Source organism: Bos taurus, chromosome 11 (assembly GCF_002263795.3).
Source record: "Bos taurus isolate L1 Dominette 01449 registration number 42190680 breed Hereford chromosome 11, ARS-UCD2.0, whole genome shotgun sequence".
In the NCBI taxonomy this organism is placed as follows: Eukaryota; Metazoa; Chordata; class Mammalia; order Artiodactyla; family Bovidae; genus Bos; species Bos taurus.
Genome location: NC_037338.1, coordinates 49,750,955 through 49,775,857, shown reverse-complemented (window position 1 = coordinate 49,775,857; position 24,903 = coordinate 49,750,955). Strand labels below are relative to the sequence as shown.

At 45.1% G+C, this 24,903-nt stretch overlaps 1 protein-coding gene across 2 annotated transcripts in view; it reads left to right on the top strand.

The window, feature by feature from the left end:
• TCF7L1 (transcription factor 7 like 1) overlaps positions 1-24,903 on the top strand; it is a 203,509-nt gene that overhangs the window by 101,805 nt on the left and 76,801 nt on the right. The gene's annotated exons all lie outside the window — the stretch shown is intronic.

Sequence of the window (24,903 nt, the reverse complement as noted above, 5' to 3'; positions counted from 1 at the left end):
AAGATGTTGGCTGTCACCGGATGAAGGATGAAGGGTGACAAGTGGGGTAAACACAGCCTGTTACTACCAGATTCAGTTACCAGCAGTTCCCGAAGACAAATGGCTGGGGGCTTGTCCACCCCTTGAGGACAGGGCATCTTAGACACCACCAACAGGGCACTAGGAAGAGGAATTCCAAGTGTCATGGTGTAGCGGAGAGCACTCATCATGTAACCTCAAGTTTTGACTGTTGATAGTTTTGAATTGGGAACCTGGGTTGGACCCAGAGAATAACTAAAACTGCACAGAAGACATGTCTTTACAGCAAAGACAGACGGTGTGAATCCGTGTGCTCAAAATCAAGCAAAACTCTCTATGGTGATAAAAATTAGAACACTTGCTATCTTGGGGGCAGAGGAATATTGGCTGGGAGGAGACATGTGAGAACCTTCCAGAATGGGTTCTAGAATGTTCCATAATTTGATCTGGTGGCTATGACACTGGTTTATACAGATGTAAAAATTAATTGAGCTGCACATTTAAGATGTGTGCATATCATATAACTGCATGCATGTTATCTCAATAAATAAGTTTTAAAAAATTTAGACATGCATTAAAAAGGAGGGCTATGGAGAAAAGTACTTTGGCAACATTTGAATAGCCTAGCTTTTACCACACTTGGAGTTTGCTGTTCCATGGCCCCGAGTCTTAATAGTTTGACTTGATTCAATCTAGAAATTTAAAACGCCAGCCACTTTGGAGGAATAAAATCATGACAAGTCTCCTCGATGCTGATAGTCGAGAGAATAATTTGGAAACTGCCAGCCCCTCCTCCTGAATCAGAGTCTCCATCACTGCACAATTTAATGAGATTGTTGGGGCGTCAGTTTCAAGCTGACTCAGCTGTGGAGTTGCTATTTTGCCTCTTACCAGCCCTGGAACCTTCTAGAAAACCATTATCCCTTCACTGAGGCTCAGTTTCTTGGTCTCTGCTGATCTTTTTTTTTTTTTTCCACATATGATATTATGCATGTTTCAATGCCATTCTCCCAAATCATCCCACCCTCGCCCTCTCCCACAGAGTCCAAAAGACTGTTCTATACATCTGTGTCTCTTTTCCTGTCTCGCATACAGGGTTATCGTTACCATCTTTCTAAATTCCATATCTGCTGATCTCCTAAGAGCATTCTTCAGTGAAGGAAGACCTATAAAGGACCCACCGGGTGCTCAGTACTTCACAAGTGATAATGAATGTTAATGCTGCTGGTGATGATTATTTTTGTCGCCATTGTCACCAAACTGTGCAAAGTTCTGGAGAACTCGGGGAGCCACAGGGCTCACCAGCGAGAGCACCGGGCACCTCTGCAGTGGCTCCTAACAGACAGTTGCAGTTCCCACACGAACCAGCTTTTCATACAGTTGGGCTGGCTCCAGGGCGCGAAGGCCCCCTCTGCCTTGGCCAGATTCTCTGGCTGGAGCCTCTGCCGGTTCTCAGAGGAGGAGCGTGCTCGAGTTGGACAGCCTTGTACCCACGTTGAAGCAGCTGTGGTGAACATCTGGCTCTGATTATCTGGCTGGGAATGGCTGGGGGTGGGAGCCTGGTGATTTATAGATTGCTCCCCTGGCTGTAAATCCCATCTGTAATTGTGACTTCTCTGTCCCTAATTGTTTGCAGAGAAGAGCGGAGTTCCAGGGCCCACAGTCCCTGGCGGGGGGGGGGGGGGGGGGGGTGAGGTTTGTTGCTAGGACACCGCCGTCTTTGTTTTGGTCCCTGCTCAGCAGTGTTTTTAAGGCCCTGTATACATTTCTCTGTATTGTTAATGTAATTTGTTCAGGCAGTGAACAGCCAAGTTCAGCTGAAGGAATCCGATACTCATAACAGAAACACCAGAGGCCAGGTTTTTGTGGTCAAATTAGGGTTTGGAGGCCTAGGAAGAGAATGGACCGCTTGAGCCGGGCCAGGGGGACAATCTGCCTGTGTTCACGCTGGCCAGGGTTCAGCTTCCTTGCCGAGCTTGGCCTGAGGGGCTCCATCATATTCAGGGCTGTGCTGGGTGGGGAGCGGGGCTGTCCTCCAAGAAAAGGAATGCAGACTTTATTCAAACAGGGATGAAAGGAAACTAAAAAGTATGGGCAAGTTGGAGCCCTCTCTGCCCAGCCTTCCCCTCTCACAGGTCTCCAGGCACCTTTCTCTCCTGCCACCACCCCCGCGGACCCCAACCCTTCCCACCCCTCCCTCCACCCACCACCACCCTGCTCCCTCCCTTGAATTACTTGACTCGTGCGGAAATCCTAGTTGGGATCCGTTGGGAAGGTATGTGACTGTGCAAAATGCAATTTGCCTGTTTCCGTTGCCCATGAAGACCCGCCAGCCCACTTGCCATCTGGGAACCTCGCGTCCTGCTGTGCTTCGAGTTTTCGGAAATGATGGATTCCAAACGACTTCCAGTGAGTGGTTAGTGATGTTAACTCAGTGCGTTTTTACCCTCTTCACTCTGCCTCGGAGAATAAAACAAATCAAAACAAACATACCAGCCCACAAACATTTTCCATGCTTTCTTCTGCTTCTAGAACGTGTACATGTGGTGAAATTAATCAGGCCAACATTATCAGCCCCCTTGCTCCCTGCCTGCCTTGGAAGCATGCCTGATGTGCATGCATCTGTGCATCCATTTAACAATTACAGAACACCTTCTGGGGTTACCAAGTAGAATCTGATAGGGTCCCAGCCCATGGGACCTTGAAAGGCAGGGGGGACAAACAGGAAAACCAGTCCTCACCGTAAAGCAGAGTGAAACGTTACGTGGAGTATGTGTAATAGGAGCGGCCCAGGCTTGGAGGGGTGAAGGGGGCCCTGATAAGGTGTGTGAGCGGAGCCCTGCAGGAGAATACGAAGTATCAGTTCTAGTTTTAGCCAGGGTCCCCTGAGCCTGCTGCCATTCCAATGACAGGAACACCCTGGGGAGGGGAGGGGAGACAGCTGCCTTCTTCTTAGTGGCCCTGTTGTCCCTAGAGAATGCTGGGGATTCACCAGCCGTTTTCAGAGGCTAACCGTTTTCATTCATAAGGTGAATCTCATGACTCATGTAGATACCTTCTGCCCTAACTACTTCCAGACACTGTCATTATGTCTTAGAAGAAGCTCATGCATTAGGGACATATTCACTCAGCAATAAATGTTCATAAATGACAGGGCCAGCTAAGCCAGTGAATTTCCTATTCTTTTTTTTAAGTTTTTATTTTGTATTGGGTACAGTCAATGAACAATGTTGTGATGTTATGATAGTTTCAGATGAATAGTGAAGGGACTCAGCCATACATATACATGTATCCATTCTCCCCTAAAGTCCCCTCCCATCCAGACTGCCACATAACATTGAACAAAGTTCCCTGTGCTAAACATTTTATCTTTGTTGGTTATTCATTTTAAATATAGCAGAGTGTACATGTCCATCCCAAACTCCCTAACGATCCCTTCCCACCCCCCGGCCCCATCCCTTCCACCGGCAACCATAAAGAACTTCCTATTCTTGATGGTTACTGACTTCTGTGCCGCTCTCCACCACTGCCTATACTAGCATCAAATAGCACCGTCAGTTTATATCATAATCATTGTTTTCTTGTTTGTCTCCTTCATTAGATCATTAATGCCTTCGTATCGGAAATGGTGTTCTTCTCCCCCCATGCCTAGGAGCATACTCGAGAGGTATTCACTGTGTATTTGTGGGGTAAAAAAAATTGCATGTATATATGTCTTTTATTCCTTAAGGAATTTGGTTTTCTAGACAATAAATACTTGTTTTTCAAGACAATAAAATTAGCTTTAGCCAGTTTTTGGTGGGAATTTTCTAAAAGGGATCCTACACTCCTCTAACTTCTTAAATAGTGAAGATAGAATCTTTTTTGTTTCATTTTGTTTCTGATGACTCAGGATCAGCTCTACAAATCTTAGTTTTGACTAGGACCAACGTAAAATGAATTTTTCACTGGCTTTTATGGTATTGTAGAACCATAAAGCAGAGACATCACTTTGCCAACAAGGGATAAGGTGTCATGATATCCTCACACCCATGTATATACAGAGGAAGGTAAACATAAAGCAAAATTTGGAAACATGGTAATGATGATTATGATCATTAACCTGGTCGAAGGAGGAATGGATTTTCATTCTTCTTCTCCTACTATTTTCTTGTAAATTTGGAGTTTTTCTAAATAATAAAAAGTTGGAAAAAACACTCAAATTGAGTCTGTAAATTGTGGATAATAATAATATATATGTAATGAGTATAGAAACATGCAGAGGCATGATAAAGAGCACATGGGGACAATAGTTATTTCTGAAAAGGTGGGGAAATGGATGGTTGAGATTGGGTACCTTAGCTGGGTATCAGTGACACTTTCTTTCTTTAGGAAAAAAGTCAGGGGAACTCTGAGATCATTATGAGAACCTGTTAAATTATTCAGTATGGGTAATGAGTCCATTGATGTTTCCAGTTATTTTCTTGATTAAAAAAAATATCATTTATAGATAGTTGCATAACTGAAAAGTAATGTTTTTTACAGAGACCTAGGTAAATTATATGGAAGATTCTGAAAGAGATGGGAATACCAGACCCCCTGACCTGCCTCTTGAAAAACCTGTTTGCAGGTCAGGAAGCAACAGTTAGAGCTGGACATGGAACAACAGCCTGGTTCCAAATAGGAAAAGGAGTACGTCAAGGCTGTATATTGTCACCCTGCTTATTTAATTTATATGCAGAGTACATCATGAGAAATGCTGGGCTGGAGGAAGCACAAGCTGGAATCAAGATTGCCAGGAGAAATATCAATAACCTCAGATAGGCAGATGACACCACCCTTATGGCAGAAAGTGAAGAGGAACTAAAAAGCCTCTTGATGAATGTGAAAGAGGAGAGTGAAAAAGTTGGCTTAAAGCTCAACAGAAAACTAAGATCATGGCATCTGGTCCCATCACTTCCTGGGAAATAGATGGGGAAACAGTGGAAACAGTGTCAGACTTTATTTTGGGGGGCTCCAAAATCACTGCAGATGGTGATTGCAGCCATGAAATTAAAAGACGCTTACCCCTTGGAAGGAAAGTTATGACCAACCTAGATAGCATGTTGAAAAGCAGAGACATTACTTTGCCAACAAAGGTTCGTCTAGTCAAGGCTATGGTTTTTCCAGTGGTCATGTGATATGTGAGAGTTGGACTGTGAAGAAAGCTGAGCGCCGAAGAATTGATGCTTTTGAATTGTGGTGTTGGAGAAGACTCTTGAGAGTCCCTTGGACTGCAAGGAGATCCAACCAGTCCATTCTAAAGGAGATCAGCCCTGGGTGTTCATTGGAAGGACTGATGCTAAAGCTGAAACTCCAGTACTTTGGCCACCTCATGCGAAGAGTTGACTCATTGGAAAAGACCCTAATGCTGGGAGGGATTGGGGGCAGGAGGAGAAGGGGATGACAGAAGATGAGATGGCTGGATGGCATCACCAACTCAATGGACATGAGTTTGAGTGAACTCCGGGAGTTGGTGATGGGCAGGGAGGCCTGGCACTAGTTTTATCTTTAATGAAAAATTATTGTAAGAAAGTGTTTTGTCACCTCACGGCATTTCAAAAGTTGCCAGAGCACGATTGGCTTGGACATGACCACAGGAAAAGCCTAGTCAGCTTTAGGCCTGGCCCCCTTGGGAATAGCCGTCTACCCAAATCACTGCCAAAAGGGCGAGGCACACTCAGTCTCCATCCCATCCCAGACCTAAGCGTGTCTGAGCATGCAGAATTCCTGGACAAGCAAAGTCTGAGGTCAGGTATCTGCTGTGGATGATGCTACCTTTTTGGTTTGCTTTGGTCCACCTCAGGGGTGGAACTGCCCAAGAGTAGACAGGATGTTATGCCTCCAGCTAAGGGCTGGACAAGCTTAAGTCCCAGGGACAGAACCAGACTGAAAATCAGGAGATCTCAGCAAAACCCACTGGTGCAAACACAATTATTTATATATCCCTGTGTGTCAAAGTGTTAGTCGCTCAGTTGTGTCCAACTCTTGGCGACCCCATATACTGTATCCTGCCAGACTCCTTTCTCCATGAATTTTTCCAGGCAAGAATATAGGAGTGGGTAGCCGTACCCTTCTCCAGGGGATCTAACAAACCCAGGGATTGAACCCAGGTCTCCCATAGCGGGATATAACCTGAGAACACCAAATCCTAACCACTAAACAACCAGGGAAAGGATATAACCTGAGGAGCTAAAGAAGAAGGTATATACCCCAACCCTGCCAAAAAAAATCTTGAACTGTTTTCATTAACCAGGTTGATGCAGTGGTATTAGTGTTGTTATTCTGAGTCTGTGCTGTATGTATTATGAAGGGAGTAAATGAGTAATCATGTTGGTGTCACTGAGAAAAGAATTTTCAATGTGCTAAAAAGAGGTACAAATGGAAGATCAAGAAGGCTGAGAAAAAATTTGTAGTTCTGAATGCAAATTGGAAGGTCTACTTTAAACTCATCATCTATTTTCATTAGATTAAGAGAAATTTTCTTTCCTAACCTCTCTACTGAAAAGTCCTGGAAATAATCATCATTTGAATAGCAATGACTCTATAGTGCTCAGACTGTGACCTCCTAATACTATTTCCCACTGAAATACTAATAGTCTCCTACGAGAGACTCAGGTACTAGGGCCACTAGGTCAAAAAGGCTCAGGAGTCATTCTGAACAAGAGGGAAAAGATGAAATAGTTTGAACATCAATAACATATTTATTTGAAGCTTTAAATTAATGACTTGAAACTAAACAAAAAACTCTGGTCTCCTGTGGAGGATTAAAAGGAGCCATAGTCAGTATTTCAAGCCTGATATGAAAGGAAAAGATCGGACTTTTGTCCCACCTGTGCCGTGTGCTGTCTGTTACTGGCCCACCCGATAGTAGTGAGGAAGATTTATCTTTAGAAGTATCCCAGCTACTAAGGGAAGAAGTAGTTTTGTTTCCTCTCCCTAAGATAAAATAATACTAAACCTCAATTTGATGAAGCCTCTAGATCTCATTATTAGTTTACAAGAAATACATGGTTCAGAGGAACGTGGTAAATGACATCCTAAGGATTGTTGTTTTCAGTTGCTCAGTCATGTGCGACTCTGTGACCCCCTGGATTGCAACACACCAGGCTTCCCTATCCATTACTATCACCTGGAGCTTGCGCAAACTCTTGTGCATGGAGTCGGTGATGCCGTCCAACCATTGCATCCTCTGTCACTCCCTTCTCCTCCTGCCCTCAATCTTTCCCAGCATCAGAATCTTTTCCAATGGGTCGGCTCTTCACACCAGGTGGCCTAAGTATTGGAACTTCAGCTTTAGCATCAGTCTTTCCAATGAATTTTCTGGGTTGATTTCCTTTAGGATTGACTGGTTTGGTCTCCTTGCTGTCCAAGCGACTCTCAAGAGTCTTTTCCAGCACCACAATTCAAAAGCATCAATTCTTCAGCACTCAGCTTTTTTTATGGTCTGACTCTCACATCCGTACATGACTACTGGGAAAACTGTAGCTTTGATATATGGACCTTCATCAGCAAAATGATGTCTGTGCTTTTTAACATGCTGTCTAGGTTTGTCATAGCTTTTCTTCCAAGGAGCAGGCATTTTTAAATTTCATTTCTGCCTCACCTTCCACAGTGATTTTGGACCTCAAGAAAATACAATCTGCTACTGTTTCCACTTTTTTCCCCATCTATTTGCCAAGAAGTGATGGGACTTGATGCCTCTATCTTAGTTTTCTGAATATTAGGTTTCAAGCTAGCCTTTTCACTCTCCTCTTTCTCCCTCATCAAGAGGCTTTTTAGTTCCTCTTCACTTTTTGCTATTAGAGTGGTATCATCAGCATATCTGAGGTTGTTGATTTATCATTTATAGGAATTTTTAAATCATATATAGGCATTTTTAAAATGTCAGTCTTTTTGAGATACTCAGTGTAACACTTAGGGGCAAAATGTTATGTTATTTGGGCTCTGCTTCACAGTAATTTGGCTCATGGTGGGTTGGCTGTAGAGTGGATGGGGATAGATGACCCAAGATGGACCATGGGCTAGTCATGGAACATGAGTGAGGGCTTGACCAGCTTCATTGTATTATTCTCTCTACTTTTGTATATGTTTGACATTTTACAAAATAAAAAAATATATGGTTTATTTTTATTCACCTGGAAGAAGATAAGAGTGTGCTTGCCAGACAGTTGAATGTTTGAGCAGGACTAGTAAAAATGAGGGAGGGATGAGAAGGGCCAGCAGGCAGACTCAGGAGACCTGCAGGAGAAGCGTCTCCAAGAAGCCATGCAAGGGTGTGGACTTCCCCAGGAGGAGTGGATTTGGGTGTGCCAAGAATGGGAAGGAGGGATAAGAAAAAAGGGAAGCAAAAGCTCGGGGGAAAGTGCACAAGAGACTGCCAAAAATGGGAGGCTGTGCAATTTCACACAGCACGGCAAGTAAGAAGTCCTTTAATCCTTAAAGCCAACCCCCTTGTGAAGAGCATGATATTCTTTTTTTTAATGATAGATTTCGTTTATTTTTTATTGACATATGGTTATTTACAATTTTGTGTTTATGCTGTACAGAAAAGTGATTCTTTTTTTTTTTTTTTTCTTTTTTCTGGCTGCACTGGGTCTTTGTTGTGGCACGCAGGCTCGGTAATGAGCGTGCAGGCTTAGTTCCTCTGCAGCATGTGGGATCTTAGTTCCCCGACCAGGGATCAAACCCACGTCCCCTACATTGGAAGACAGATTCTTAACCACTGGACCACCTGGGAAGTGCCAGGAAATTGATTCTTTATTCTTGTTTTAAGCTTGATGAAACAGTCATAGATAAACCACTTGCCTAAGGTCACCCATGCCTGTCAAGGCAGGAATTGAGCCTGGACTAACTTGGACCCTGGGCTCTTAACCATTGTGCTCTGCTGCCCTTGTTCAGGTCAGTGCCACTGTGGCGTTTTGGCGAAATCTATGACAGTAAAGGAGAAGGCAAATGGCACCCCACTCCAGCACTCTTGCCTGGAAAATCCCATGGACAGAGGAGCCTGGTAGGCTGCAGTCCATGGGGTCGCGAAGAGTCAGACACCACTGAGAGACTTCACTTTCACTTTTCACTTTCATGCATTGGAGAAGGAAATGGCAACCCACTCCAGTGTTCTTGCCTGGAGAATCCCAAGGACGGGGGAGCCTGGTGGGCTGCCGTGCATGGGGTCACACAGAGTCGGACACGACTGAAGCGACTTAGCAGCAGCAGCAGCTTGACAGTAGATATTTCCCCTCCCTGCTTCTCTGTTCTCCTATAGTTCACACTCTCCTCATCACCCAAGCTCTCTGTCTTTGGATCCTCTTTCCCTCATGTTCCATAAACACCATTCAGTCTCCAGGTCCTGTTGATTCTGTGAAACTATCCTCCAACCCCAGAGACACCCCAGAGGACATGGTGTGGACATCAGGCCTGGCTCACTGCAGCGGTGTCCTGACTTCAGCTCTTGCCTCCTGTTTATCGCCATTTTTAGAAAACCTCTGATGGGTACCACATTCTTTATATCATTGTCCTGCCCACAAACCTTCAGAACATCCTCATTGACCATACATTGAGGGTAGGGGCTTGTTGCCAGGACAGTGAGTACAAAGGTAATGGAGGTGGACCTGGATTCAAAGAGCATCTCTGTCACTTTTTACCCTGAAACTTATCTGTGATATCTTCTCTGCAAAATGGGGGCTTGAGATAATCAAACATGCAAAAAAATACAAACATCAAGCACCTGGGACAGTATAAGCTCTTGGTCTCCAGAGTGAATGAATGCTTAAGTCTTCATTCCTAAGCTCTTTTGCTGTTTTTTCAGCACCAGTCATTCAGTCATGTCCAACTCGTTGCGACCCCATGGACCATAGCCCACCAGGATCCTCTGTCCATGAAATTGTCCAGGCAAGAATACTGGAGTGGGTAGCCATTCCCTTCTCCAGGAGGTCTTCTCTACCCAGGGATTGAACATGAATCTCCTGCATTGCAGGTGGATTCTTTACCATCTGAGCCACCATCTTATGACAGCTCTCTACAAAAAATTACCTACTGAATATCTTTGGACTTCTTTTTCCTGCATCCTTTAGAGCTTTCAGCTCTCATCACTGGCTTGCTCTCTCTGCTTTCAAAAATCAAACTCATCCTCAGAGATCAACTAAAAGAGCATCCCACTCAGTCTGGGGGATTCATTCTTCCCACAAAGTATTAGAGTCTTTACCACCTGGATCCCACTCCTGGGTTTGCAGGACAGTCAGATTCCAGAGAACTTGGGTAGGGGAAGGGGTTGGCAGAACAACATCAACTTGTATTTTTACCAAGTAAGGCTATTAAAAGAAACAGCTATCCCCTACTATCTCTATAATCTCATTTCAAAAAGAACAGTTTAATAACAATAACCAAAAAAGAGAATGAAGTCACCGCAGACTAAAGGACAGTCGTTTAAATTGTATACATTTAACTTCTCTCAGTCCTTTTTTTCCTACCATTTTGACAGGAACCACTGGTGTGTGCCATGCCTTTGAAAGCACATGTGTCTTATTTCCCATTTTCATTATAAGCTCTTTGGGTTCTTGGACTCTCTCTTTATTGAGAAGTTATTCATTCAACATTTGATACTTGATTGGCTTTAAAATCAGTCATAAATAGTTCGATGGTATCTGTAGGCATTTGTTTTTCATTCAACAGGTGATCGTTGAGCAGCTCCTTGCAGTCTAGCAATGTGTTAGGGACCGAGATATTTAAAAAAAAAAAAAAAAAGGTAGTGTCCCAGACTTGGAAATACTGCATTTCAAGGGGACAAGCGGTCCGTATCAGTGTCCATTTACAGGTAAGGACTTCATGCTGGAGAAGGGCAGCCCAAGTGAGGGATGAATCCTTCCTGCCTTCTAGGGGAACTTGAAGGAAGAAGGTTGGGAGGAAGTGGGTTGGGACCCCCTTCAAGGTTCACATCTTGACTTGAGGCTCCTGAGGTGCAGGATGGTTTGAATTTAGTGAGAGCAAGTAAGGAAGGAGAGGTTGAAATTGACTGCCTAGGTCACAGAGATCTTAGAAATGAAGACCTTATTTTAAAGGAAGCTTAGGAACAAGTGGGAATATGTGATATAATCCCACACTTGTTTAAATTTTTAAAAAGAAGAAGAAAAAGGAGGAATCGTGTGTGACATGTATACACTGCCTTATTTAAAGTGGATAACCAACAAAGACCTCCTGTAGTACACAGGGAACTCTGCTCCGTATTCTGTGACAGCCTAAATGGTCAAAGAATTTGGAGAATAGATACATGTGTGTACATAATGTGAAACTGACACAATATTGTTAATAAGTTGTGCCCCAATATAAAATATAAAGTTAAAAAAAAAGATATTTATTAGACAGCTAAACCAGTCAACTGTGAAGAGTGTCCCAGATGACCCAGGACAAGGACATTTACACTTGATTTACTGAATTAATATTTGCTGGCTCTTTGACTTTTTTTTTCTAAAGTAAGTTAATTATATGTTTTTTAAAAAGTTAAAGCCAAAAGTAACACTTTAAACTACATTTAGTTGCATTATATTTACACATGCCAACTGATTCTATTAATAATGTTTGCTGGAATGTAACTAAGCTGTTAGAAAAGACCTTTGTTAATAAATAAAAATTTGTATTTCCAAAAAGAAAAAAAGAGGAAGAAGGGGGAAGAAGAGGAGGGAAGAGTCAGAAATATGCGAACTTGTGCTTGTTCGTTTATACATGGCTGTGCATCCTTTTTTTAATATCTATTTACTTATTTGGCTTCCTCATGTCCTAGTGGTGGAAGTGGGGCTTCTCTCTAGTTGTGATGCTATGGACTCAGCAGTTGTGGCTTAGATGCCACAAAGGATGTGGGATCTTAGTTCTTCCACCAGGGATGGAGCCCACGTCCCCTGCATTGGAAAGCGGGAAGTCCCTGACTGTACATTCTTGAAAGGAGATGGGAAAGATTGACACCAGACGATGGGGAAGCACATAGAGACTATTTCCTTGTTTTAGTTGTGTTACTCTAAGAGAGAGAAAGAAAGAGAGAAGCATGTTTATCAAAGAAAATATGGAAATTGGGGCAAGATTTTCTTTTTAATGCCCCCTCAATCCTGTGACCCAAATATAACCGTTTAAATATATTGGTCCAATTTCTGCTGGACCCTTCTTCTGGGGCATAAATTATGCACTTGCTTCTCTTTTCAAACATCTGTATCTCCATACTGAGGTGGACTTTGGTGTCTTGCTTTTTTCACGTAATATTTAGTCACAGGCTATGTCTCCAGCTGATAACACTTAACCATTCCCCCATTTTTAGAAACTCGGGTTTTTCTGGTATTTTACTCTTATAAACCATAGTCCAGTGCAGGTCTTTTGTGTGTGAAGATTTTTATAAATTTAGGATTATTACCCTTGATTCCCAGATGTGGAATCAGGGAGTAGACGTTTAGAAAACATTTCAAAGTTCTTCATCATGTTGCCAAAGTTTCTTACAGTGGTCTGAACTAGTTTATACCTGGAGCTGCCTTATTTCTCCCTCACCCCCGCATAGCACTCCAGTTCTTTGGAACAGAATCAGTAGGATTACAAAGCCTTAAAAAAAAAAAAAAAAGCTTCAAGTTGTCTCTGTTTTTACTGGTTTTCCCAGGCCATTCACCCTATACAGTCGACTTGATTGAATTGCCAGAGGAAAAGCCTGAGAGGTGGCTTTTTAAAAATTTTGTCAATTATTTATTTTTGGCTGCTCTAGGTCTTTGTTGCTGCCAGAGGGCTTTGTCTAGTTGTGGCCAGCGAAGACTCCTCTCTAGTTATGGAGCACAGGCTAGAGCATGGGCTTCAGTTGTGGCGGCTCATGGGCTTAGTTGCTCCGAGACATGTGTAATCTTCCAGGACCAGGAATCAAACCATATCCTCTGTATTGGCAGGCAGATTGTTAACCACTGGACCACCAGGAAAGTCCCTGGACATCACCTTTTAATTTGCTGTTGAGTGCATGTTAAGTCGCTTCAGTTGTGTCTGACTCTTTGCGACCCCATGGACTGCAGCCCGCCAGGCTCCTGTGTCCATGGGATTTCCAGGCAAGAATACTGGAGTGGATTGCCATGCCCTCCTCCAGGGGAGCTTCCCAACCCAGGGATCCCAACCCATGTCCCTTTCACCTCCTGCATTGGCAGGCGGGTTCTTAACCACCAGCGCCACCTGGAAAGCCCTTATTCACCATTAGTTTGTTATAAAGGAACAAATGTCTTAAACTTTCCAAACTTTAGTCTTAGCTTGACTTTTTAAATCTTGGGGATTAATGCCGACCCATTATAAGGTATACTGAAAATTCTTTGAAACATTGGCAGAAATCTTGCCGATGGACCAGGTAGCTGAGGCAGCCAGAAGGAACAGCCCTGCCAGTTGCCCACCCTTGGGAAATGTGGGGTCTGTCTGGGTTCTCTGAGGAATTGCATCACCAACTCAGGCCCACAGGACACCTCTCCCAAGCTGTCTGCCACTGCCTCCCAGCAGCCTGATTTGCTTTTCTTCTTTGAGTTAGAAGTGGGCTTTTCCATTCCCCACTTGCTCTCATAGAAAGACGGAAGAATCATTTCACATCTGAGAATAATTCCTCATTGGCTGAGAGCAGAAAGCTGTCTGGTCCAACAACTTGTTGTCTGGCCTCTGCGTGGACACCTGCAGCAATGAGGGCAGCGCAGAACAAACAAAATTCCTCCTTGTCCACATGACAGCTTGTCACTTTCAGAAGACAGACTGCCTGTGTTGTCTTCCGTTCACCTTGACCGTTTTCCAGAGAAGAAAATTTTGAATGTCCTTGGCCTGCCACTCCGCTCTGAACCAGAGCATCATTTTCTGGGCACTGGAGAGGACCCTCAAATACTGAAGCAGCTTCCTTTCTCGAGCACCATGGGGAAGAATTGACCACTTCCATGCCCTTCCTACCCTTTGCCTTGGGATATCTATGAGTGTAGGGCTTTATCTCTGTGAATCTTTGTCTTCGTGGATTTATCTCATTTTTTCCAATAGTGTAGGGGTTATGCATACAGACTTTTGGATCAGGACAGGTTTCAGATCCCACCCTCTGCTAGTTGATAGCTTCCTGGTACCTCGGTTTTCTCACCTATAAAATGGGATTAACACTTTCCACCACAGATGATTGTCATGAAGATAAAGTGAATTAGGTATAGTAAACAGTGCGTGGATGTTGTGAGACAATGGAAATATTTGACCTGTTGAGATGCTTTGAGGTCTTCGCTGTGTGCCCTTCAGGTCGGCCTGGGGAGCCTCTGAGTTCCTACCTCACACGTGTTCATCACTCAACAATACAGACTATGATATTATCATGTGCACGTGGGCGCCGTCTGGTCTTGGCCACTCGGGCCACCACAGTGCTGTGCGTGCTGGTGACACTGCCATTCCAGGGATCAGGATAGACATCTGTATGTCTGATCTGAAGCTGAGCGACTTCTGTGAGGTCTCAGGGACCCTCTGTGCAAAGACTTTGAATTTGTTCTTCCTTCTTCCGCTTACAGACACTAACCCACTTGAGACCACAACTGTTTTCATTTCATCCTCTCCACTATTTTCTCTCCTACTTACTAAGCACTGTTTCTTCCACTATTATTTTTTTCTTCCCAAATCATACTCAGGAAGAGAAGGCCTCAAAAAAACAGAAACAAGACTCCACTCTCCCAATGCAGTCAGCACGGGTTTGATCCTTGGTCTGGAAAGATCCCACATACCATGTGATACGGACAAAATAAAAACAAAATTCGAGACATGCTTCAGTTCCTGAATATATTCCTCTTTCCCTTCACCTGGTTAGAGATAACAGCAACTAGGATTGTAAAGAGTGGACTGCACTTAGAGCTTGGCAGGTCTTACTTAGAACAGAGCAGATTCTTTATTGTTTTATCCTGACCTGGAGAGTCAGTATACTGTTTCCTTACTTGTTCTCTAAAAGACTCAATTCAGATTTTTTTAATAATTGTGTTCATTCATTTGTTTTACTGTTCTCTAGCTGCAGTGAGCAGGGGCTACTCTCTAGTCGTGGTGTGCGGGCTTCTCATTGCCATGGCTTCTCTTTTTTCAGAGCATGGGCTCTCAGGTGTGTGGGCTTTAGTAGCTGCGGCACACGGGCTCAGTAGTCGCACCTCCCAGGCTCTAGAACACAGGCTCAATAGTTGTGTTTAGTTGCTTGGAAGCATATAGGATCTTCCTGAATCAGGGATCGAACCCTGTATTCTCCTGCATTGGTAGGTGGATTCTTTACCACTGAACCACCAGGGAAGCCCTGAGTTTGCTTTTTTTTAAACATACTATAAAATTCACTCTTTGTGGAGTACAGTTCTATGGGTTTCGACAAATTATACCACTAAAGTAACAGTAGAACAAGACCATTCACCACCAGACTCCCCATGGGCATCCCCTGATAGTCAACCCCTGCCCTGTAATCCGTCGCAAATCCTGGGAACCACTGATCTGTTCTCCATCCCTATGGTTTTCCCTTTTCCAGAATGACATAAAAGTGGTTTCATACAGTGTGTAGCCTTTTGGCTCTGGCTTCATTCACTTTGGAGAAGGCAATGGCACCCCACTCCAGTATCCTTGCCTGGAAAATCCCATGGATGGAGGAGCCTGGTGGGCTGCAGTCCATGGGGTCGCTGAGAGTCGGACACGACTGAGTGACTTCACTTTCACTTTCATTCACTTAGCAGATTGCGTTTGAGAGTTATTCTTGTCACTGTCTGTATCACCATTGTCTTTTCATAACTGCGTAGTATTCCACTGTGTGGATGAGCCAGTATTTGCTGATTCATTTACTTGTCAAAAGATTTTGACTTATTTCCAGGTTTGGTTGGTTATGTATTAAACATTGACCTAAAGTTTTTGTATGAAAGAATACTCTCTTTCATAGGACTTTTTAGTCATTTTACTTTCCACTTCAATTGTTCCACTCTGAAAGACTGTGACAGTTTTGGTAGAATCTATGTCTGATAAATTGCAGATGGCACTGCATTTTGTAAAGGAATGTGCTCCCATTCTTTTGGGAAAAGGAAAAAAACAAAACAAAACAGGATTTCAAGAATTCCCAAACAAATGCTGAAGAATTTCTCGCCTCTAGGAGGTACTGGTTTTGAACCACATTCTCCATCCACTGGAATTTATTTTATGCTCCAAGTGGATCCATTCTTTGCCTTTGGGTTGATATGTTTCTAAATCACAAAAATGCAGCGATGCTGAGCAAATGATAGAGATACTCAAATTCCGGGAATCTCAGATTAAGGGTTTGTCCTCAGCTTTGGACACATGGGAAGAAAAGTGAGGTGAACAGGAGTGTGTGGATGCTGGCATTATCCTAGTACAAGGGAGAGGTGTGGGGGAGATTGCGATGAGGCTTGGAGATTTAACTTGCCTCTGACGGGCATCCCCAAATCCTGCTCTGGGATAATTCCCCAATACCATTTAATCAGCTCCATTAAACCCTGCCCTGTCTAGTGCACTGTGCTCCAGACAGAGCTCTCCTGGGCTCTCAGTAATAGCTCAATTGTGTGTAAGTGGCTATGAAGAGGCTCTGTGTGCTGGATGAATAGGCCCCATCTCCATGGAAACCAGCTCTGGCTGAGGGGCTGACCTTTGACCCACTTGTTGCCACCATACTGTTAACTACTGGTGCCTCTTGGGTGGAGAAAGAAAGCAAGGAAATGGCTGTCAAAGTTGTTTTCGTTTTCCCTTAGTTTGGGTCCTGGGTCCACACTAAGTTGACATAACACACCAATATTAACTCAGAGCTCTTGGATGTTAGGAGATTAATTTAATGACAGATTCGGTCTGTCCTTCCCTTGCCCTCCCCTGAGTCTTTTCCTTATCCTGTGATGTAAAACTCAGCCCCAGTGGTAGAATTGGTTTGTCATCCCCGCTTGGGGAGTTGCCCCAGAGTACAGTTCCTAAGGGAAAGGCCCTGTGTTGGGAGTCACGTGGTGGGACCATGGGCAGAGTCCCTCATCTGTACAACAGAACTCACACCCAGGACTGTGTGAAACTCAGATAGCCTGTCCACTAGCTCAAGCATTGGGACCTCAAGCACAAGGGTAAACCATGCACCTTTTTGGCTACATGCCAACCTTGCAGATGGGCCGAGATGGATTTCGCAGCACTACAGTGATTCTTCACCTTATGCTCTGTCTGTAATGGTAAACACTTTAGTTCCTGTGGCATTCTCTGAGTAAGCAGGTTTCTTTTCAGCCTCCATCTTCTGCTCTGAGCTGACTTTAGTTGTCATAGTTGCCCTGGACCCCATGAAGACATCACAGACAGAATCAGGCTTGGCATCCACAGGTTTCCTTATAGGGATGGCCCTGGATGGGGTCTGACCCCCAGAGCGCCTCTCCTAGGTGTGTGGCGGAGGTTTCTAAATGGGACAATATAAACATGCTACTTGGTCTCTGGAGACCAGAGTGTAAAAGTGAATATTTCAAGAAAAAGCTGACTTGTCAGGTTTCTGGCTAGGGCTGCCCCCATCAGACAAGTTAGGTCATCCTTTGAAAAAGAATCTTTTTATTCCATAAGTGGAAAAGGAAAGTGACCCTTGATTCCTGCAGTACTAAGATCCGGCATGAGGTGAATTCGGGGTAAGGGAGGTTGTGTATGTTTATCCCTCTGAGAATGTGTCACCCTGGGGAGGAGTGGAAACACAGGAGATAACAAGAGCTACAGACCAGTTCCTTGGAGAAAATTAGGCAGAATGCAAAGTAATAATCCTTTGTCAGAGACAGAAGTTCCGTGGCTTTCCAGGAGTTGTATTCTTCAAACCTCAAGTCACTATCTTGAATTCTTTTATTTGTACTTTGATCTTGTGTAATCCACACTGGTCTGGAATACCTCCATTACTACAGAGGCTCATGAGAGGAGGATGCTTTCGAGATGTTTCTAATTTGATTTTCCCATCTGGTTTAGAGCATGGTCAAGGAGGCAATCATTTGGAGGCACCTCTTAGGATTGGAGAGCTCCAAAGTACTTTACAGGCATTTATTTATTCAGTTAGTTAGTTTGTTGTTATTTAGTCGCTAAGTTGTATCTGACTCTCTTGCCACCCCATGGACTGCATGCAGCCCGCCGGACTCCTCTGTCCATGAGATTTCCCAGGCAAGAACACTGGAGCAGGTTGCAATTTCCATCTCCAGGGGATCTTCCTGACCCAGGGATCGAACCCACATGTCTCCTGCATTGACAAGAGGGTTGTTTACCACTGAGCCACCAGGGAAGCCCAGTTAGTTAGTTTATTTCTAAGGTATTTGGACAGTTTGTCTAGTGGGTTTTTTTTCTTTTTTTCCCTTCAACTTGCCCACAACTTGGTCAAGCCTTGGGTCCTATGATACTCAAACAAGGATGCCATTGCAGTTGTCCCTGGCTGGACCCAGGTCACCTGGAGGTCTATGGTGTGCCTACCTTTGCATTGCTTATTTCACGGGGCTCAGGTGGTGCAGAACAGCTGCTGCGGTCTTGGGCCGTGGAAAGGCAACCTGAGTGAGCTGGTGTCTGCGAGCTCCTTTATTGTAAGCCGTTCCTCGTTTGTTTCCAATCCCTCGAAGGTGCCGTCATCATCGGACTGACTATTTACAGGAGCCTGGGTTGGGATGGCAGTTCCATTGCCCCAGGTTGTGGGGAGCCGGAAATCTACATATATTAACCCTGGGCTTGGGGAGCCGAGAAATGAGCGTCCCTTCTTCTGCAGCTGTGTAAACAGTCCAGGGGGAGAGGGGGAACCGAGGATAATGGGGGAGGAGGGAGGGTGCCCCATCGAGGGGCCTCCCTGGGGGCCCTGGGAGGACTCTGAGCCAGGTGGGGGAGGGGCGGGTAAGACAGTGAGGCATAAAGGGGGGTTTTTGCAAGCTCTGGGCTTTTTCTCATGCGGAGGACACAAGTAGGGGCGATGAGAAGTCATGAAAAGCCCAAGTGGTCTGGGCCTCCTTGAGGGAGAAGGAAGGAAAGGAAAGTGAATGGGAATGGTGATGCGGGCCGGGGAGGGGCAGATGACAGGCCCTGCGCCCTCGCCCTCCTTGGGGTCAACGTCTGGAAGGGCTCTCCTCCACTGGGTTGTTTGTTGCAGCAGCCAGTGATTATTAGGTTCCTGCTGTATACCGAGAACAGTTCTCAGGACAGTTCTGTGCAGTGGCAGCGGGCAGGGGGTGGAGACTCCTTTGTAGGACTTGGGCTCTATTCACAGAGAGTCCATTAGCTGGTGGGGAAGAAAGGCCAGCACACAAATGACTCCCCTCCTGGCCTTTTGTGTCCTGGGAGGGGGTGTTGGGGAGAAGGAGGGAGCAGAGGCTTCAGGGAGCTGTTGGGGGCCGGGGTGGGGAGGGGGGGATGTGGGGGGAGGCGGGGAAGGTTAGTGCCTTGCTGGGGCCTCTCTTCCAGGTATGGGAGGAAGAGCTGGAGCAAAAAGGCAAGAAACAGTGGCAGTGCTGGGAGAAGCCAGGTGTAGAGTCAGGTCTGGATTTAAACCTGACTCAGTGGTAAAGAATCCACCTGCAACGCAGGAGCCACAGGAGACCCAGGTTCAATTCCTCTGTTGGGAAGATCCCCTGGAAAAAGAAATGGCAACAGGCTCCAGTATTCTTGCCTGGAGAATCCCATGGACAGAGGAGCCTGGTGAGCTACAGTCCATGGTGTCACAAAGAGTCAGACACAACTGAAGCGACTTAGCACGCGTGTCTCACTAGGCACTCTCCATCTGAACTCTTGCATCTCCTCTGAAATGCAGATGATGGCAGCTCCCAGGGTGCCCTTAGAGACATCACATTCGGAGTGGATGGGGGTGGGGGGCAATGCAGATAAAACACCACCTGTCAGTAATGACGTGCTGGGCAGAGAATAAAACAGGGCAGCACGTAGTGTTTGAGGAGCGACTCTAGATTGGAAGGAGGAAGATTGTTGAGACACCAAAGTTGAGATGATGAGATGATGGATGTCCCGGACATCCAGGTAAGAGTGTCTCTGGCAGAGGGAACAATTAAAAAGGCCATGGGAGGCCATGCAGCGGGAAGTAGGAGGCAGAATCAGAGAGGAGTGTGGATGTCAGATCAAACTGTCGAGTTTGGATTTTACCCTGTGTGCAGAGAAATGGGTTGGAAGATTTGAAGTAGGAAGGTGTGACTTCATCATCAATATAAATTTCAAAACAGTTCTGCAGCTACTGTGTCAAAAAGGTATGGAAGGAAGGGACAGGAGTTGGGCCCTTTAGAGGTGCCTATTTTGGAGGTGCATGTACCCCAGCTCCTTCATTGGATCCAGGCTAAGGTCCCCTTGTCACCCTTATGCAGGCTCCGATGCAAGCAGGCAGTCAGCCCCCGCCCCTCCAGGGCCCTTGTATCGTTCTCTCCCTGTGCCTACGACACACACAGACCAAGGGCATCCTTCATCTCCTTCCTGGGCACAGTGCAGACCGTCTCCCATCTATGTGCTAACACGTGTTAGTCGCTCAGTTGTGTCCTGCTCTTTGCGACCCCATGGACTGTAGCCCAACAGGCTCCTCTGTGCATGGGATTCTCTAGGCCAGAATACTGGAGTGGGTTGCCACTTCCTTCTCTGGGAGATCTTCCTGACCCATGGATCGAACTCAGGTCTCTTGCATTGTAGGCATTTTCTTTACCATCTGAGCCACCAGGGAAGCCTGTCTATGTGCAAAGCTCTCCCCAATTCCTGAAGCCCTAGGAAACTCTGGGCCTCCCAAATGCAGTAGGAGGCCTGCCCTTGTTCCAGTGGATGACTTTGCATGGAGCTCTCTAAGGCAAAGCTGCCCAATAAAAATACAAGTGAGCTCTAGAGGTAATTAAAAATTTTCTAGTAACCACATTAAACAAGAATTAAAAGGAAACAAGTAAATGGACTTGAATCATGTATTATATTTAACCCAGTTTATCAACAATATTATCAGTTTTTTAATTTTATGTCAGGGTATAGTCAACTAGGGTTTTTCAGACAGCACTAGTGGTAAAGAACCCACCTGCTAATGCAGGAGACTGGAATTCAATTCCTGTGTCAGGAGGATCCCCTGGAGGGGAGCGCATGGCAACCCACTCCAGTGTTCTTGCCTGGAGAAGCTCATGGCCAGAGGAGCCTGGCAGGCCGCAGTCCACTGGATCGCAAAGTGTCAGACATGACTGAGGCGACTTTGCACGCACTCACTCATGCATAGCCAACTAACAATGTTGTGATAGTTTCTGGTGCACAGCAGAGCGACTCAGCCCTACGTCACACTGAGTTTTTAACACGTGTTTTCCATGAGCACCATCATTTCAGGTGCTCAGAAGCCACATGTGGGGGTGGCCTCGTGGCTCTGGAAGCCTCCCTTTCCTCTTCCACACAATGGTGATGAGTCCCTCCCTCAGGAGGCTGTTGTGAATACAAAGGGGAGGAAGCCTGAGGACTGTGATGGAGATTTAGGATCTTATAAAGGTGTGGACGGGAAAGCCAGAGTAGGAGTAAGAGGGCCAATGTGGGACTCTCCCTCCTGATTCTAACGGTCACCGAGTTAGTAGTGAGAAATAACAGAAACACGCACGGACGATTAAAACCATAAATCGCCTAAAATAGCACATATACTTAAGGACTAAAGTTACTCAGGAGACAGAATTTAGCTTCTCACTAAGATCTGAAAAAGTAGTCTTTCCGCCAAAGAAAAAAAGGTGTATTTTTTTCCCTACACCATGGTAACAAACAGTGTGCGTGATGCTTTTTGTTAGGTTGTATTTTAATGGAAATATTAAACCTGTGGCTTTTGTTTTTGTTTTTAAGGAAATGGAGAAAGGAAGGAAGCTGGGAGCTTTAAATTCGTTATGCTAACTTTGCATTCTGCAGCATCAGGAAATCAGAAAGTACAAGTTCTCAGGGCAGCGACATTTAACTTGATTGGGAAGGGCACACCCAAGGTCACCCCTTTAAAGGGTTTGCCTTCCTTTTCAACATTTTTCACAGTGTGTCTTTTGGAACTCAGCATTTTTGTGTTGTTATTATTCTTTCTTTGGCAGTGTGGGAACAGAAGTTGGAACACTAGGGTTTTCTCACTTGACTCTGCCAGTGCCCTGTCCGCCGTGCCTCCTACTTGGTAACTCTCAGCGGAAGTGTGTTGAGTGACTCACAGACCAGGCCTCAAGGACCGGGAGCACTGGGGAGGGTGCACTTCTCCTTCTTTGGCCCAGAGGACTGGATGTGTTTATAAGTAGTCTCTGTTCATAGGAGATAATTCAGGTTCCAGGTGTATTTTTATTTTATTGGTTCCTTTATAAACTTAAAAAAAAAAAAGTTAAATATAGTCACTGTTTTTAGTATTTTAGTATTTCATATTTTTAGTATTTTAACCAACCTCTCCTAAGCTTTAGGAGCTGGATAACTACATGAGTCTAGGAATAGTTTTGGGCTTCCTAAGATGGCACTAGCAGTAAAGAATCCTCCTGCCAATGCAAGAGACACAAGAGACTGCAGGTTCAATCCATGGGTCAGGAAGATCCCCTGAAAGAGGGCATGGCAACCCACTCCAGTATTCCTGCCAGGAGAATCCCCATGGACAGAGGAACCTGGGAGCAAACTCCAGGGCTTGGTGATGGACAGGGAAGCCTGGCGTGCTACAGTCCATGGGGTTGCAAAGAGTTAGACAAGACTGAACTGACAGCACACAAGCGCAAGGAATAGTTTACTGCTATTTCTCCATAAATATTCCTTTCAGGTTTCTTTTTGCTTTGTTTCTTTTTTATGGCCAGGGAAGGTTTTGAATCACCCAGAGTCTAAAAACATTTATCTTTTAAGAAAATGAAGAGAAATCCTCCCCTATTTCAGTTCGGTTCAGTTCAATCACTCAGTCTCTTTGAGACCCCATGGACTGCAGCACGCCAGGCTGTCCATCACCAACTCTTGGAGTTTGCTCAAACTCATGTCCATTGAGTCAGTGATGCCATCCAACCGTCTCATCCTCTGTGTTTCTCCTCCTGCCTTCAGTCTTTGCCAGCATCATAGTCTTTCTCAGTGAGTCATTTCTTCGTATCAAGTGGCCAAAGTATTGGAGCTTCGGCTTCCAGTATCAGTCCTTCAAATGAATATTCAGGATTGATTTCCTTTAGGATTCAATGGTTTGATCTCATTGCTGTCCAAGGGACTCTCAAGAGTCTTCTCCAACACCAAAGTTCAAAAACATCAAGTCTTCAGCATTCATCTTTCTTTATAGGTCAACTCTCACATCCATACATGACTACTGGAAAAATCATAGCTTTGACCATACAGACCTTTGTTGGCCAAGTAATGTCTCTGCTTTTTAATATATTATCTAGGTTGGTCATAGCTTTTCTTCCAAGGAGTAAACATCTTTTAATTTGAATCACTTCACTATTTGAATCACTTCAAATCAAAGCAAATATTTACCTACACGCTCCAGAGAGAGGGAGACTTAGATGTCTCCCAGCAGGTCTTCTCCATCTCTGACACTTATGCTCTCACAGATACCATAAGATTTGACAACCCTATGGCTACTGGCTTCTCCAGAGCATTCCTGCTACCCCTGGGCTGCCAAATGCAAATATAGAACCCATGTCACCTAAAGCGCAAGCCCAGTACAATGCCAACAACTGTCCAAATCCACACTAGTCCGTGTCTGAACACATGTGTGTAAGGATTTCCTTCCCTTCTGTTTCTGCGGAATGCCTCAAAGAACAGAAAGAACGGTCCTACACTGCCTTGAGGATTTGTCAGCTTAACTTTCTTCTCCAAACCTGACCATGCCATTATAACAATAAGAACCCAAATCCCAAGTCTCAGGACCTCAGAAGGTGCACTCAATTCTGTGTCCTTCTCCTTAAATGGGCTGTGTTGAAGCTTGTAGATGGCAAGCATGAAGCCTTGTCCCCGGACTCATGTTTCTTGGAGACATTCCCCTTGAGTCTCCTGCTTGCAGCCCCCCTTCCACGTGGGATGTTTGCTTCCTGCCATTTCTTGTCTTTGCAAATCTCTAGTTCTCTGTCTCCTGCAAGAAATTTCCCCAACACCTCTCTCCCTCTTTCTTAACCTCCCTATTGTTAGAAGCGGCTATTTTGCCTCAGACTTTCCTGGTATGCTGTTGCATTTTTTTAAAAGCTCTTGAATGAAAGTGCATGTTTTCCTTTCTCCATTTACATGACAGACTTCTCCAGGTAAAGCCTTACAGACTTCAGTGTGGCCAGATATCAGCACACACCCAGGTCACACAGCAGTAAAGAATCCATCTACCAATGACAGAGACTCGGGAGACTTGGGTTTGATTCCTGAGTTAGGAAGATGCCCTGGAGAAGGAAATGGCACCCGACTCCAGTATTCTTGCCTGGAAAATCCCACGGACAGAGGAGCCCGATGGGGGCCACAGTCCGTGGGGTCACAAAGAGTCGGACACGGCTGAGCAACTGGGCAAGCACACGCAAAAGTACACAGGGCTTGAGTTGGCCTGCAGCTGAACTTCATGGGTCTTGGTTAACAGGGCAAGACTGGTATGCATTCAGTTCCAAGTTTTCTACCCTCATATCAACTTTTTCAAAGTTGATTCATAATCGCTTGGCATATTATTGCAAAAGACCTGATTCTAGAAAGCATAATGGTTATCCCTCGGGGTCATGAGGCACTAGAGATCCCCTTACTGTCTCTTCGTGTTTTGATGGAGGGGACGTTGAGCCCAGAGGTCACCCAGAGGTGAGTAAAGAAGATTGAGTGTTTGTAGCTCATTGCCAGGAATGGTGACGCCAAGTGGAAGCTTCTCAATAGCTCAGATGGGGTTGCCCTGCTTCATTTTGAGCTCCTCAAGGGTCAGTTTATACCTTACTCACGAGGAGGTAATTGTGACACAGCACCCACCTCTGTGGA